General features: G+C 53.9%; 2 non-coding genes and 1 pseudogene across 2 annotated transcripts; all 3 read right to left on the minus strand.

Annotated features, from left to right (window-relative positions):
- LOC142598829 (scavenger receptor cysteine-rich type 1 protein M130-like) overlaps positions 1–13,128 on the minus strand; it is a 351,168-nt pseudogene that overhangs the window by 236,178 nt on the left and 101,862 nt on the right.
- Positions 1,633–1,704, minus strand: TRNAA-CGC (transfer RNA alanine (anticodon CGC)). The gene has a single exon. It is a non-coding gene; the product is annotated as a tRNA-Ala (tRNA).
- TRNAF-GAA (transfer RNA phenylalanine (anticodon GAA)) lies at positions 2,896–2,968 on the minus strand. The gene has a single exon. It is a non-coding gene; the product is annotated as a tRNA-Phe (tRNA).

Below are 13,128 nucleotides of genomic sequence, written 5' to 3' on the forward strand. Positions count from 1 at the left end.
GACACTTGGGCAGGAACATGGAGCTCAAACTGCCCTCCCTGGTCCTGCTGGTGCTTGGTCAACCTCTTCCCTGATGGATTTCTCTGCTGCAGACCAGAAGGTGTGTTGGGTGTCCATTGCAGGGGAGCAGCCCCAGGTGGGTAGCACTGCAAACAGCAGGATCTGGCCCTAGAGCAGAAGAGGGGAGGAGCCAACTGTCTCCAAGAGCATCATCCATGGCAGCATTGCATCATTCCCTGCTTGGAGGTCCTCCACCTCTGGAGTGACTCTTAGGGGGTGGAGGAGGAGCCCAGGCTTACAGTCTCCTCTGCCCTGGTCCCTAGAGCTTTCCTCCTGGCAGTCCATGGCCCTGTGGAGATGCAGGGTTGTAACCTTTCCTGGTTGGACTTTTCCAGGGGATGGAGGCTGTGTTTGCAGTATCCATGTGTGTCACCCATGATGATGACCTTGGGGGTGTCACCCTTGCAACTCTCCACTCCTGTGGGCTTTCCACAGCCGTGATCTGCCCAGCGTGGGGCAGCAGTGCAGAGGGCTGGGGGTCTCACCATCAGGCCCCTTGTGTAGGTCCTGGGGAGCTGCTGCAGGAGCAAGCACAGATCTGGGGTACAGTGATGATCCCACATTGCTGCAGAGAACAGACCCAGCCCGCAGGGCCAGACTGTTCAGGCCCCAAAACACCCTGAAACGGGCTCTTTCTGCTCAGGTGTGCTGCCCCCTCACACACCCCCAGGCTCTGTGGCTCATCTCCCTGAGGAGGAGGATGAGGAGGAGGCAAAGTTCTGCCAGGTGCCAGAGTAAGGGAGAAATGTTACCCCTGGGGGAGGGCAGAGCTGGCAGGGAGGTGGCATTGGTCAGACACTGGGCTCTTCTCCCTGGTCCCCACCTGGGGCAGCTTGAGTCCGCAGGTCAGTGTCCATACTGGCACCAAACAGCCTGTGTTCAGAAGATATCCCCACCCCACCACCCTTCTTCTGTACTTCACTTTTATACCTTGTTTCTCTGAATTTGGGCCCACCATTCCTGGGGGGCACTGAGCACCCTGCAGTGGAAGGCCATGTCTCATGTCCCATTTGGGTTGCAGGTGGTTTTGGTGGGGGAACAGCTGAGGCACCATCTCCTGGCCCTTGCTGCCTGTGCATGGCTTTGGACAGGCCTGTGTCTCCCTGATCCCACCGGCATGGGCTGGATGGAGACACCAAAGCCCCAGGAACAAGAGGTGGGTACCAGCCCCAGCAGTCCCACCTCTGCAGGGCTGTGCCTGACCTCAGCAGCTCTGGGTTCCTGTGCTCAAGGCAGTGGTGATGGCAGAGGGAAAAAGACCTGGAGACAGGGACAGGGTACGAAATGTCATTCCACCAGCTGGGAGTCCCACAGGCCTGTCCAGGCTGGTCCAGCTCAGACACCCCTAGCTGCTGGCACAGGGGGGTGTTTCCCACCTGGGATGGGATCTCCACCTGAGCTCAGGTCCAGCACCTCTGGGAGGTGGCTCAGCAGAGGCAGCGCACACAGCCCTCCTCACCCCACAGACAGGCCCTGGGTGGGCAGGGCAGGCCCACAGTGCCTGGAGAGGACCAGTGCTCCAGCTCCAGCCTGTACCCGCCTGAGGCTGGGGACTCAGGGAAAAAGCACCCTTGGAGATGCCGGGGATCGAACCCAGGACCTCCCACATGCGAAGCGGGCGCTCTGCCACTGAGCTACATCCCCTTCACGCCTGCCAGCAGGACAGACACTCTCCTGCCATGACACGTCTATGACAAGCACAGCCCTGTTGTCCCTTGGTGCCAGGGGACCCTCTGCAGAAAACAGCACTTGAAGCCTCCTGAGATGGGGGAAGTCAGGACGGCCTCTCCACGGGGGCCTGATCCTGGCACAGGGATGCACTGCAGAGCATTGCCCCTTCCACGTCTCGGCAGGGCAATGGGGCAGAAGGAGGCTCTTGCTGCAGCCGCTGCTCCCACGCTTTGACCCACTCTGGGCTTGATGGAGAGGAGGAAACGCCTGAGCCTCCTCTGCCACCCAGGGCAACACCCGTCTGTCTCCCATCTGTCCCCAGCTCCACAGGAGGAGCAGAGGAACAGGGTGAGGGAAACACCCTCCCTGGGGTGAGGTGTCCCCAGGCTCTGATGGCACCCCAGGGTGTGCGGTGGGGGGACATGGGGACAGAAACCTCTCACCCCCTCATCCAGGTAGCGGGCCTCCCCCTGCACCCCCCTCCCCGCCAGCATCCCTGGAGGTGGGGTGAAGGGCAGGCTTCCCTCTCCCTGGGGCTGATGCCCAGAGAGGAGCACAGAGGTGTTTCATCAGTCCTTGCAGCAGGCGGGTCAAGGCAGGGGGCAAGAAACTCTGCTCAGGCCAGCGTGTGACTACACATGACGCCCATGCACTGCAGTGGGTGATCCTCAGCACGGCTTGGTCAGCTGTCCTGGGCACATCAGAGGTCTCGCTGCGACAGACCTCCAGAGGAAGGATGCTGCCATTCAGGCCTCAGCTCCAGGGAGTGCCTCTGCCTGGGAGTGGGGGGACAGTGGCCTCTGGTCTGGGAACTGAGAACCAGGTGAAGGGGGGTGTGAGGAGAGGAGCAGTCTGTGCACCATGGAGAATGACAAAGAGGAGAGAGACAGGGTCTTTGCAGAGACCGTGCAGTGGAGAGATCTTGATCCCTGTGCAGCAGGGAAGCAGGGAGAGCTGGAGACCACCCCAGAGGAGCACTGAATGGAGAGTCCTGCCCAGGGGGAGGCTGGGGACTCGTGGTGCTGGAGGAAGGCTCCTTCTGAGCTGCAGGTCTGCGGCTACAGAGCTGGGACAGTGCTCTGGCAAGAGGTGAAGGAGCAAGCAGGGCTGGGGCAGGCTGGAGGAAGGCAGGCAGGTCTGGAAAAACCTAAGGGAGAAAATGATTGCTGAAGCCCGGGGTTGAACCAGGGACCTTTAGATCTTCAGTCTAACGCTCTCCCAGCTGAGCTACTTCAGCCCTGCCCCAGCAGCCCTGGTCCCCGTGCCACCTGTGCCAGGCCACAGGCTGGCACCCAGGAGGAGTGCTCCTCAGGGAGGTTCCCGGGGGAAAGCTGTGCCCAGCCCTGAGCAGAGGGGACCTGGCTCCTCCCTGACCCCAAGGCCAGGTGGGCTCCAGGTTTGGTGGAGGCCAGCTTACACTGGCCGTGCCAAGATGTCTGTGGGCCTTGTACAAACGTGACAGTGGTGAAGGGAAACAGGCAGACCAGGCATGTGCAACTGCAAAGGCTGAGGGTGGAAGAAGCGTGGGGCTGGTGGAAGACCTTATCTCCTTCCCCAGGGAAGGTCTCCCCCCACCCTTTTCTCCCTGGCTCCACTTCACTCACTCCTTCATTCCCACCTCCTCTATCTCCTCTCCACTGAGCAGTGCAGAGGGATGGGGAATGGGAGTTGTGGTCAGTCCATAACAGTTCCTCTCTGCTGCTCCTTCCCTCAGAGACTTTTCCCATGGGGATCCTCCTATGGGCTACAGTCTTTCAAGACAAACCTGCTCCAGCATGGGCTGTCCTCCATCCAGCATTCTTTCAGAAATTATCCAACGTCTTCAGTGTTGAGTCCTCCATGGACTGCAGGGCTTACTTTCCCCACCAGGGTCTTCTCCATGGGCCGCAGGGAAATACCTGGCGTACTCAGATATTCACCATAGCAGGAAACTATCTGCTCTTGTGCCTGGAGCACCTCTTCCCCCTCCCTCTTCACCAACCTTGGTGTTTGCTGTTTCTTATATTTTTCATCTCTTACTCCTCTCCCATTCTGGCAGTTGTGTCCTTTCTTAAATATGCTTTTGTAAAGGTCCTACCAGTTCACTGATGGGCTCGTTTTTGTGCACTGGTGGATCTGCTTGGAGCCTGCTGGAACCAGCTCTGTCTGGCAGGGAGGCAGCCCCTGGTGTCTTCTCACAGAGGACACCCCTGCATCCCCCCTGCTGCCAAACCCTGGACACCACCACCAACACACAGTGTAAATCTTTGTCTTGCTGAATGACATCCCCTGCTCTTCCCTCATCCACAAATACAATTTACTCGCTGGGGAGGAAGAGAGAGAACAGAGAAGGCCTTGGTGCTGTGCAAACATGGTTCAGCAATAGCTACAACATCGGTGTGTTGGCAACTCTGTTTTGGTGACAAATCCCAAACACAGCACCATGGGGGCTGCCGTGAAGAAAATAATTACCTCCATCCCAGCCAAAACCAGTACAGTGTGCCTGGAAGAATGTTTCCACGAGTAGCTGCTCTATCTCCTTCCCAGGGAGAGAGGTGAGGCTGACTGGCCTGTAGCTCCCTGGGTCCTTCTTCATGCCCTTCTTGAAGACAGGAGGGACATGTGATTTCTTCCACTCTTTGGAGGACTGTATTGTGTGCACACACATGAACTGAGGCAAGAGGACTCCCACCACCTGTGGGTTTGTGGCAGGTATGGGAGGAAGCTGAGTCCCTGTGACAGATCCACTCGACTACCTGACTAAACCAGCGGTAGTTTGGTTCAGGGTCCAAAGGAGGTAAAGGCCCAGGTGTAACCTGGCCAACAACTTCTCTAGTTCCAGTCTGTTCTCGGAAAACAGGAGCAGAGGGACATGGTGAGCATTGATGTATATGGGCTTGGAAACTGGAACACCCATCACGTGATTAAGACATGAGTAACAGGTGGTTCCTCCAAGACTCATTTGTCAAGGAACAAAGAAAGTTGTGGGTACAACACGTTTCATGCATGCCTTTCCCATCACATGGAATTTGACTACGAGCCAACCACTTTATTCCATAAATATGGCAGCCTAAGGATATCTTCTTGGAGCTCTCCCTGCTAAGCAGCTGGCTGCCCAGCGGTGATCTCTCCTTGAGCTGGGACACTTCTCAAGGTTACTCCTCGAGGCTGAGACCTCTTACCCACTGCAGATCTTTGCTAAGTGACTGATATCGTGCTTAACCTTGTGTAACAGTGCACTAAGATTTTGTATTGGTGACTTTGATTCTGTTTTGGTAACTGTGAATCAATGTTATATCCTCTGTGCAGTAAGGAATAGAGTGATCCTTGCCATCCAAATTTGTTAAGTTGCAATAAAACCGCTTTTGCGGATACTTCTGGAGGTGGTTCTTTAATTGGTCTAAATCACCCATCTGTGACAAATTGGTGTAATCAGCAGGACTCTGGATCAGGATTTGTGACAGGAGACCTTATTGCAGGCATACAGTATATAGAGCAGGCTTACGGGAAGAGGGAGAGTTTTTACCAGGGCCTGTAGTGATAGGACTAGAGGCAACACTTTTAAACTGGAAGAGGGCAGGTTTAGATTGATCTTAAGGAAGAAATTTTATCTGGTGAGGGTGGTGAGACAGTGGCAGAGGTTGCCCAGAGAAGCTGTGGATGCCCCATCCGTGGAAGTGTTCAATGCCAGGTTGGATGGGGCTTTGAGCAGCCTGGTCTAGTGGAAGGTGGGTCCCCCATGGGTCAGAAGTCCTTCAGGAGCCTGCTCCAGCATGGGCTTCCCACAGGGTCACAGCCTCCTTAGGGGGCAACCACCTGCTCTGGAATGGGGTTCTCCAAGGGCTGCAGGTGAGTATCTGCTCCAACATTAATCTCCATGGGCTGGTGGGGGTCAGCCTACCTCACCATGGTCTTCTCCATGATATGCAAGGGAATCTCTGCTCTGGTGTCTGCAGCACCTCCTCCCTCTGCTTCTTCACTGACCTTGCTGTCTGCCGGATTTTCTTCTCACTGTTTGGTTTTTTTCCACCCCACCCTATTCCTGTCTCGCTCTGGCATTTGTGCCCTTTCTGAAATATGCTTTCACAGAGGCACCACCAGCTTTGCTGATGAGCTCAGCTTGTGCCAGCAGTAGGGCTATTGCAGTGCTGGTTGACTTGGCTCTGTAGGGCATGGGGCAACCCACTGTCTCTTCTGACAGGGGTTTCTGCTGCCCCTCCACTACCAAAAAAGTGGATGTAGAAATCCATATAGAGCAAAATGCTTGGCCCTGCTCTTCCACTGCCAAGAACTCCAAACTACTCATTGGAGGGGAAGAGAAACAGAGAAGGCCTTGACACCGTGCACGCACTGGTCAGCAATAGCTAAAATATGGGTGTGTTATCACCACTGTTTGGGCCACCAATGCAAAGCACCATATGAGCTGCTATGAGGAAAATTACCCCCATCCCAACTAGTCCTAGTACAATCCGCACCCTTATTCCACAGCATTTCCGTCATGCTCAGGTCCCACATTGACTGATACACCTGACTGTACACATTCAGGATGTACACAATCGCCCAGTTCCTGTGTTGTTGCATTTCTACACCCTACTCAAGCCTTTTCGTTCTCTCTCTTTCTCGTTCCCACAATCCCCTCTTACCAACACTTACAACTTGTACTACATACTTAAACCATCTTTACTTCCAAAAGTCAGGTTTACACATCCTCATTAACCACTACGCCCTGTTCCTTGACGTACACTGATATTATTCACTCATTCCAGGCCCACTCCCTCCACCCCCACACGTGTCAATGACTTGGGTCCCGTCTGCCAAGGTGATCACTCAAGACAGGTGAAGTATTCGCCCCGTTCCTTGTGAGGATTGCCCGCTGTTGGTTCAAGTGGTTCCTGCTGCCTTGCTTCCTAGCACATGCAACTCACATCATGGAGTATTTTCCCCCAAGGTTAGATCTCCTTGAGGTACACATCAGACCTCCCATCCTTCCACATTACCCACCAAGTACAGACAGGTCCTTCAGCCAAGACAATCTCACAGATGGGCTTGCTTGTTCCCAGGGGAGGAGCAGCCCACACTGCCTTCCCCAGCCAACTCCCTGTGTGCGCTATGGGGACCTTACCTTGTCCCACAGTATGCGCAGGCTTTGTTTGGGCAGGACCAGGAAGGTTAGCAGATCCTCCGGTGTGTACCAGCTGAGTGGCTTCTGCTAAATTGATCACCTGTCCAATATGACATGAGGCAGTGTCCCCGTGACTTTGGCCTGCTCTCTCAGCATCCTTGGGTGAAGTCCCTCCCATCTCATGGACTGGCAAGGGTTGAGTTTGATCAAGTGACCCCAGATTTCACCCCCACCCCCTGACAGCTGTTCTCCATGGGTTCTGCCTCAAGGTGCAAGGGCCTGGGAGACCTTGCTGATGAAGACTGAGCCAAAGGAAACATACAGCATCTCAGACCTATTTACACCTGCTCTTGCTAAGTCCTGCAGTGGCCCCACACTGTCTTTGTTTCTTCTTTAACTCTAACTTCGGTAGTAACAGCTCATCTTGGTGCCATTGAGTTCCCTTGAGAGAGTCAACTGAATATCCATATGGGCCATTGCAGGAGGCCATCCTTAGAGACCAGTGGTACTGAGCTCTGCTCAGCGCCCAGTACTTGTGCTCTGCCCTTCAGTGCTCTTGCCCACAAAATCCTGCAGTTGTTACTACCCTGTTGTCCATTCCATAGTGAGGTCCATACTTCCCAGCTGCTCCATCAAACAGATGACAAGCGTCTCCTGAAGAGCCTGTGTCCATCCTGCACATCCCCCAAGCTGTGCAAGCTGTCCCATCACACCTCGGCAGTTATTCCGTCACATGTGGCACTTCTGTGATGGCATGCAGGGCTCCAGCTCCTCCTGTCTGTGCCCCACACTGAGGGCATTGGTGCACCTTTGGGCTGCAGCACCCCAGCTGTGACACTGGGGCCACCCTCAGACTTGTCACAAAGAAAACTGGAACTGAGTCCCATGACCCCATTTACGTAAAGACCTTGCTTTATGGCAGAGATGTGCTCAGAACGGATTGCAGATGGCAATGTAAAAGATGATATGAGATGTAGATGATGATAAAGATGACACGAGGTGCCCACAGAGTGAGCAAAGCCTGCTGTCACCAAACCCAGAAGGAAGAAGGCCTGGGCTGCGCAGCCCTGCCAGGAGACCACGAGACACTATAGTCGAAGGTGATCTAATAAATGGAGGGGATGGAGAAGAGAAAGAGAGCAACTTGGCTCTCCCTGTGCAAAACAACTCCACCGGGACAGAAGAACACCTCTATAGGCTGCCCTGCCCACACTGAGCAGGGACAAGTTTCATTGCCCTAAATGTGGCCATCTCCTGCCATTTCAGTTTGCCAAAGGGATTTCCCAACAGCCTCCAAGATGAAGCCCCATACACTGTCCTGTCCATAAGAACTGCTCCACGGGAGCCTGCAGTTTCCTGCACATACCCTGGGCCAGCTCTGGCACCTCAAATGTCACCAGGTATTTGCCTCTGAAGAACTCACTCCTGCCCTCCGACTCCATTAATTAGCAGGGGAGCTGAGACAAAGCGCTCACGTGCAAATGTCCTTTTTTGCACACCTGAAGAGAGGCAAGAGGAATCCCATCTCCTGTGGGTTTGTGGCAGTCATGGAAGGGAGCTGAGACCCCTTGTAGCCCAGGACTACAGACCCAGAATAAGATGCCTCGATTGCCTCATCTGAATCCCTTCCCTCCGCAGTGGCGAAGGAGATCCCTCACTTTCACTGTCTGGGTATTCTGCCTAAAGATGGGACAAGGAAAGGTGATGTTTAGATGCAACTCTATCTCTGAGCAGGAAATTGACAGTGCTGGAAAGAAGTGTCTCTCCCCAGCTGAGGGAGGGAACAGCAGTGATTCCTTCAGCCTGTTTCACAGCAGGTTCCCCTGGAGCCCCAGGGACACCTGGAGGGAGCCCAGAGGGGGCAGAGAAAGTGCTGCCTTGGGCTGGTCCTCTGCTGCTGAGCTGGGCTGGGCTCCTGGGATGGAGGGAGATCACGTCAACCGGAGACATTGGCAGAGAGACATCTCTGCCCAGGAGCAGCTTTTCTTCAAGGCGCAGCAGGGCTGACAGCACTGCCTGTAAGCACCGAGGGGCGAGGAGTGAGGCAGAGAGAGCTTAAAGGCAGTCTGGGTTGGGAGCAGAGCTGAGAGTTCACTGGAAGAGACATCTTCACAGCCTTCTATATGGAAAGTCTCTGAGCTGCAGGGCAATAACAATGAGTATTCTTCAGGGGTCTCCTAGACCTGGTTCATCCCATAGCCTGTAGGAACTTTCAGGAGGCCTCTCACAGATGCCCTAGTACAGAGGAGAAGGATGTGCTCCACATCAGGGATTGCCTGCTGCACCTTCAGAGGGACAGAGCATGACAGCTGCCTTCTCCCAGGGATGACTGCAGGGTGTGAGGGTGGGTGTGCAGCCAGGGGTGCCCAGTTGTGTCCTTCAGAGCAGGGTCCCTGTAGCCCAGGGGCTGTGTGCCGGGGCAGGGACTCTGCCGCCTGCCAGGGTCAGCACTCAGCCTGCCCGGGGAGCTCCCCACAGTGCTGCGGGGGGAAGATCAGGATGGAAGGAGTCACCTCAAGCCAGGCAGGGTCCTTCTGCTGTTGAGTGTGTGCTGCATGGGTGAGGGCTGCTCACAGCTCCACATCACTCCCAGGACATTTCTGGAGAGGATCTTTCAGAGGTGACAGTCCAAGCAAGGGTGTCCATCTTCAGTTTGTGCATTCCTGAGTCATGGCATTAAGGTTTATTCTATTTGTTTGGGTGGAATGGAAGTGGATCTGTCAGGTGTGGACAACACTCTGAGACACTTTTAGGGTTACACTAAGAGATCCAAGATCTAACTCACCATGGGACTATTCCCAGAGAAGGCTTTGCCATAGGAAGGTCCATGAAGCTGCTCTTTGAGACCAAAGTTGCTTCCCTGGCCCTCAGTTCATGTCCAGTTCATGTTCTGCACTGGGAGAGAGGAGGGGGGTCAGGGAAGAGTAATGGAGCTGTGGAGTTTGAACTAGACACTGAGGCTCCAGGAGCACTGTACTGAGAGATGGGCAGATCTGCAAGGAACCTCATAGAGTCCCCTAAGGCACTTCTCAGCCTAAAGACAGCACGACAGCATCACCTTGGTGGTATCAATGGGATTTGTCTGAGCGGCTCCTTAGCTTCTGCACACACAGAGGTGCCCCTGGGCAGTGCCCTGCTGCCAGGAGGGGTCTGCAGGGCAGAGCTGAGCACACAGAGGGTGGGATGGGCTCTGTGAGCAGGGACAGGGAGGAGAGGTGTGGACAGAGCAACAGCTCCTGGCAGGGACAGCTCCAGGCAGCAGAGACATGGGCAGGGAGGGAGAGGCAGCTACTCTCAGAAACACTGTGGGAGGGGGAATTGGCTACCTCCCTGCCATCCCCTGCAGTGCAGAAACCTCCCCCGGAGCACACACCACCACCCATCAGGTCTCCTCTCCCATGGAGCACAGCCTATGGCCCCAAGGCCATGGGAGTTCAGGCTGTCACTCCTTCTCCTGCAGGGTCCCTAATGAGGAGAAACTCCCGAATATCCATTTGTCTATCCTGCCTCTGTTGACAGGAGCAGTGGGGCATTTATCCATGTTTCCCCTCCTGTCCATGCTGCCTTTGTTCCCACCTGGATTGGAAGCTCTGGGCAATGCATTCTGCAGGACTTGGAGACAGCCAACTGTCCTTTTGGTCACCCCATCTTTAGGACATGTGACTCTTTCCCTGAGGGGTCTTGCTGTGCTGCAGGCTGCCCTCCCGCAGGGCACAGCTCTCCCATGGCATCCCGGTGTGCTCCAGCAGCCCCATGGAGAAGACCCCTCAGTGCTAAGGCCATGAAAACGCTGCTGGGTGGCTGTCTGCAGACAGCTGCAGAGAGCCCTCTGTGTTCCTGGTGGGGAGGGGCATGCAGCCATGCCTCAGCCTAATGCCTGGAGGACCCCAGTACAGAGGAAAGCAGGGTTTGTATCTGTTACAGCACAGTTGTGTAGACCAATGCAATCACTCCCGTTAAGGGATGGGCTCATCACTTACTACATCCTTGTCCCGTGCAGGTGGTACAGACAAACGGTCAGAGGTATGTTAATTCTCTTTGTTCTAAAGCGTTGTCCAGCTCAGGTGGGGGGATTATCCTGGGTGTTGGTCGGTTGCTGTTCTGGCCGTGGTTATATGCCCGTTTTTTTGACAGGTAAATCTTCCATGGGTTTATCATTGACATGGGATGTTCTCAGCTGGTAAGAGCTGGCTTAGCTTGGGTCTTCGGGTCGCGTGGACCCTGAGGTAAAAGCTCATAGTCTCAATTAGTGTTCATTCTTCTAAGCAAGTTGTACCGCAGTTAGCATCTTGCCTTTCACCGGCATCAGTAAAGCTTGGGAGATCCCAAGGTCAGAGTGAGATGAGGAAGCAGGAGGAGGTAGCTAAAGTCCTCAGGGAAACTGGAACAGGCACAGGACAGTGTAGGACCATCTGTGGTGCAAACAGCTGACGGCCTTGGTGCAGCTGGGCCCTCGTCCAACACCAGGACAGAAGTCCTTGTCCTCTCCACAGTGGCTGCTGTCTCTTCCACTGAGTCCCATGAGAAGGCACCAGTCCCTTACAGTCCCAGGGCCTTGTTGTCTCATCATCCACTCCTCATAGAGCCTGGGAGGTGTCCTACCGCTGACCTGCACTTGGCATCATGCACCCCCCCATCACACTGCTCCCAGGAAGAGCTGTAAGCATCTCATGAGGGACAGGGTCCCCTCCTCAGGGAATGGGGGTCAGGGCTTGGCCATCCTGCTTGGTGAAACACATTTAGGTGGCTTTCATAGCCACCTCCACATTTCATTTTCCACACGTGACCAGTGCCTCTGACTTTCTGTTGTACCAGCTCCCAGGGACAACCACAGAATCACAGAATGGTTTGGGTTGGAAGGGACCTCAAAGATCATCTAGTTCCAACTTCCCTGCCATGGGCATTGACACTCTCCACTAGACCAGGTTACCCAAAGCCCCATCCAACCTGGCCTTGAACACTTCCAGGAATGAGGCCTCCACAACCAACTTCTCAGTGCCTCACCACCCGCACAGGGAAGAATTTTTTCCTAATATCTAATCTAAAAATACCCTCCTTCAGCTCACAGCCATTACCTCGTGGCCTACCACTACATGCCTTTGTAAATCTCTTTGTCTGGTCATTCCCTCCATGATCTCTTGAGTAATCGCCTTCCCTGGGGCCCACTAAAACTCTCAGAAACTTGGAGGTTTGCTGCTGACTTTTACTTCTTTAGACACTTGTTCAATATTTCCGGACCTGCAGTTCAGGAAGATGGCACCAGAGGGCTAATTAACATGCAAAACTCCCTAATGAGCCAGCGCTCTGTGCATAATTTTCCTTTAGGTCTTCAGTTCTTATGTGGCTAATTAGAGAGATTTCAGGAGTCTAGTCAAAGTCAAAAGAGTTCAATACTAAACAGTAAGGAAGGATTCTTTATTTTTCCAACGGTTCTTAATTTTTCTGCTTACATATTACATGATATCATAAATCCTCCGTTCATATTGATCCTGATGGAATTTGAATATATATTCTGTAAATTCTCATGAATTTTTTCATAGGACATGGACACGGACCAGCAAGATGATGACACTTTCTCTCCCTCTATGGAAAGAGAGACTTATACAGCCATTTTCTGCCAACACTTTGAATGGGAAAACTGTGTTCTGGTGACACATTTGTATCGTCACATGATACATCTACATTTCATAATGTCCTGGTTTCAGCTGAGAGGATTGATTTTCTTCAGAGTAGCTAGTGTGGGGATACGTTTTGGATTTGTGCTGGAGACAGCATTGATAATATAGAGATGTTTTTGTTCTATGGACTTATTGTTGAGCAGTGTTTACACAGGGCCAAGGCCTTTTCTGCTTCTTGCACTGCCCTGCCAGCGGGATGGCTGGGGGTGGACAAGAAGTTGGGAGGAGACACAGACAGGACAGGTGACCCAAACTGACCAAAGGGATATTCCATACTATATGACATCATGCTCAGTTTATAAGGAGCTTGGAGGAGGGGGGCGGGGGGGCGGCGGCGTTCGGAGCAATGGCGTTTGTCTTCCCAAGTAACCGTTACGCATGACGGAGCCCTGCTTTCCTGGAGATGGCTGAACACCTGCCTGCCCATGGGAAGTGGTGAATGAATTCCTTGCTTTGCTTTGCTTGTGCGCGCGGCTTTTGCTTTACCTATTAAACTGTCTTTATCTCAACCCACGAGGTTTCTCACTTTAACTCTTCCAATTCTCTTTCCCATCCCGATGGGGAGGGAGTGAACGAGCGGCTGCGTGGTGCTCAGCTGCCAGCTGGGGTAAAACCACG

The sequence above is a fragment of the Balearica regulorum genome, chromosome 31 (assembly GCF_011004875.1).
Source record: "Balearica regulorum gibbericeps isolate bBalReg1 chromosome 31, bBalReg1.pri, whole genome shotgun sequence".
NCBI lineage: Eukaryota > Metazoa > Chordata > Aves > Gruiformes > Gruidae > Balearica > Balearica regulorum.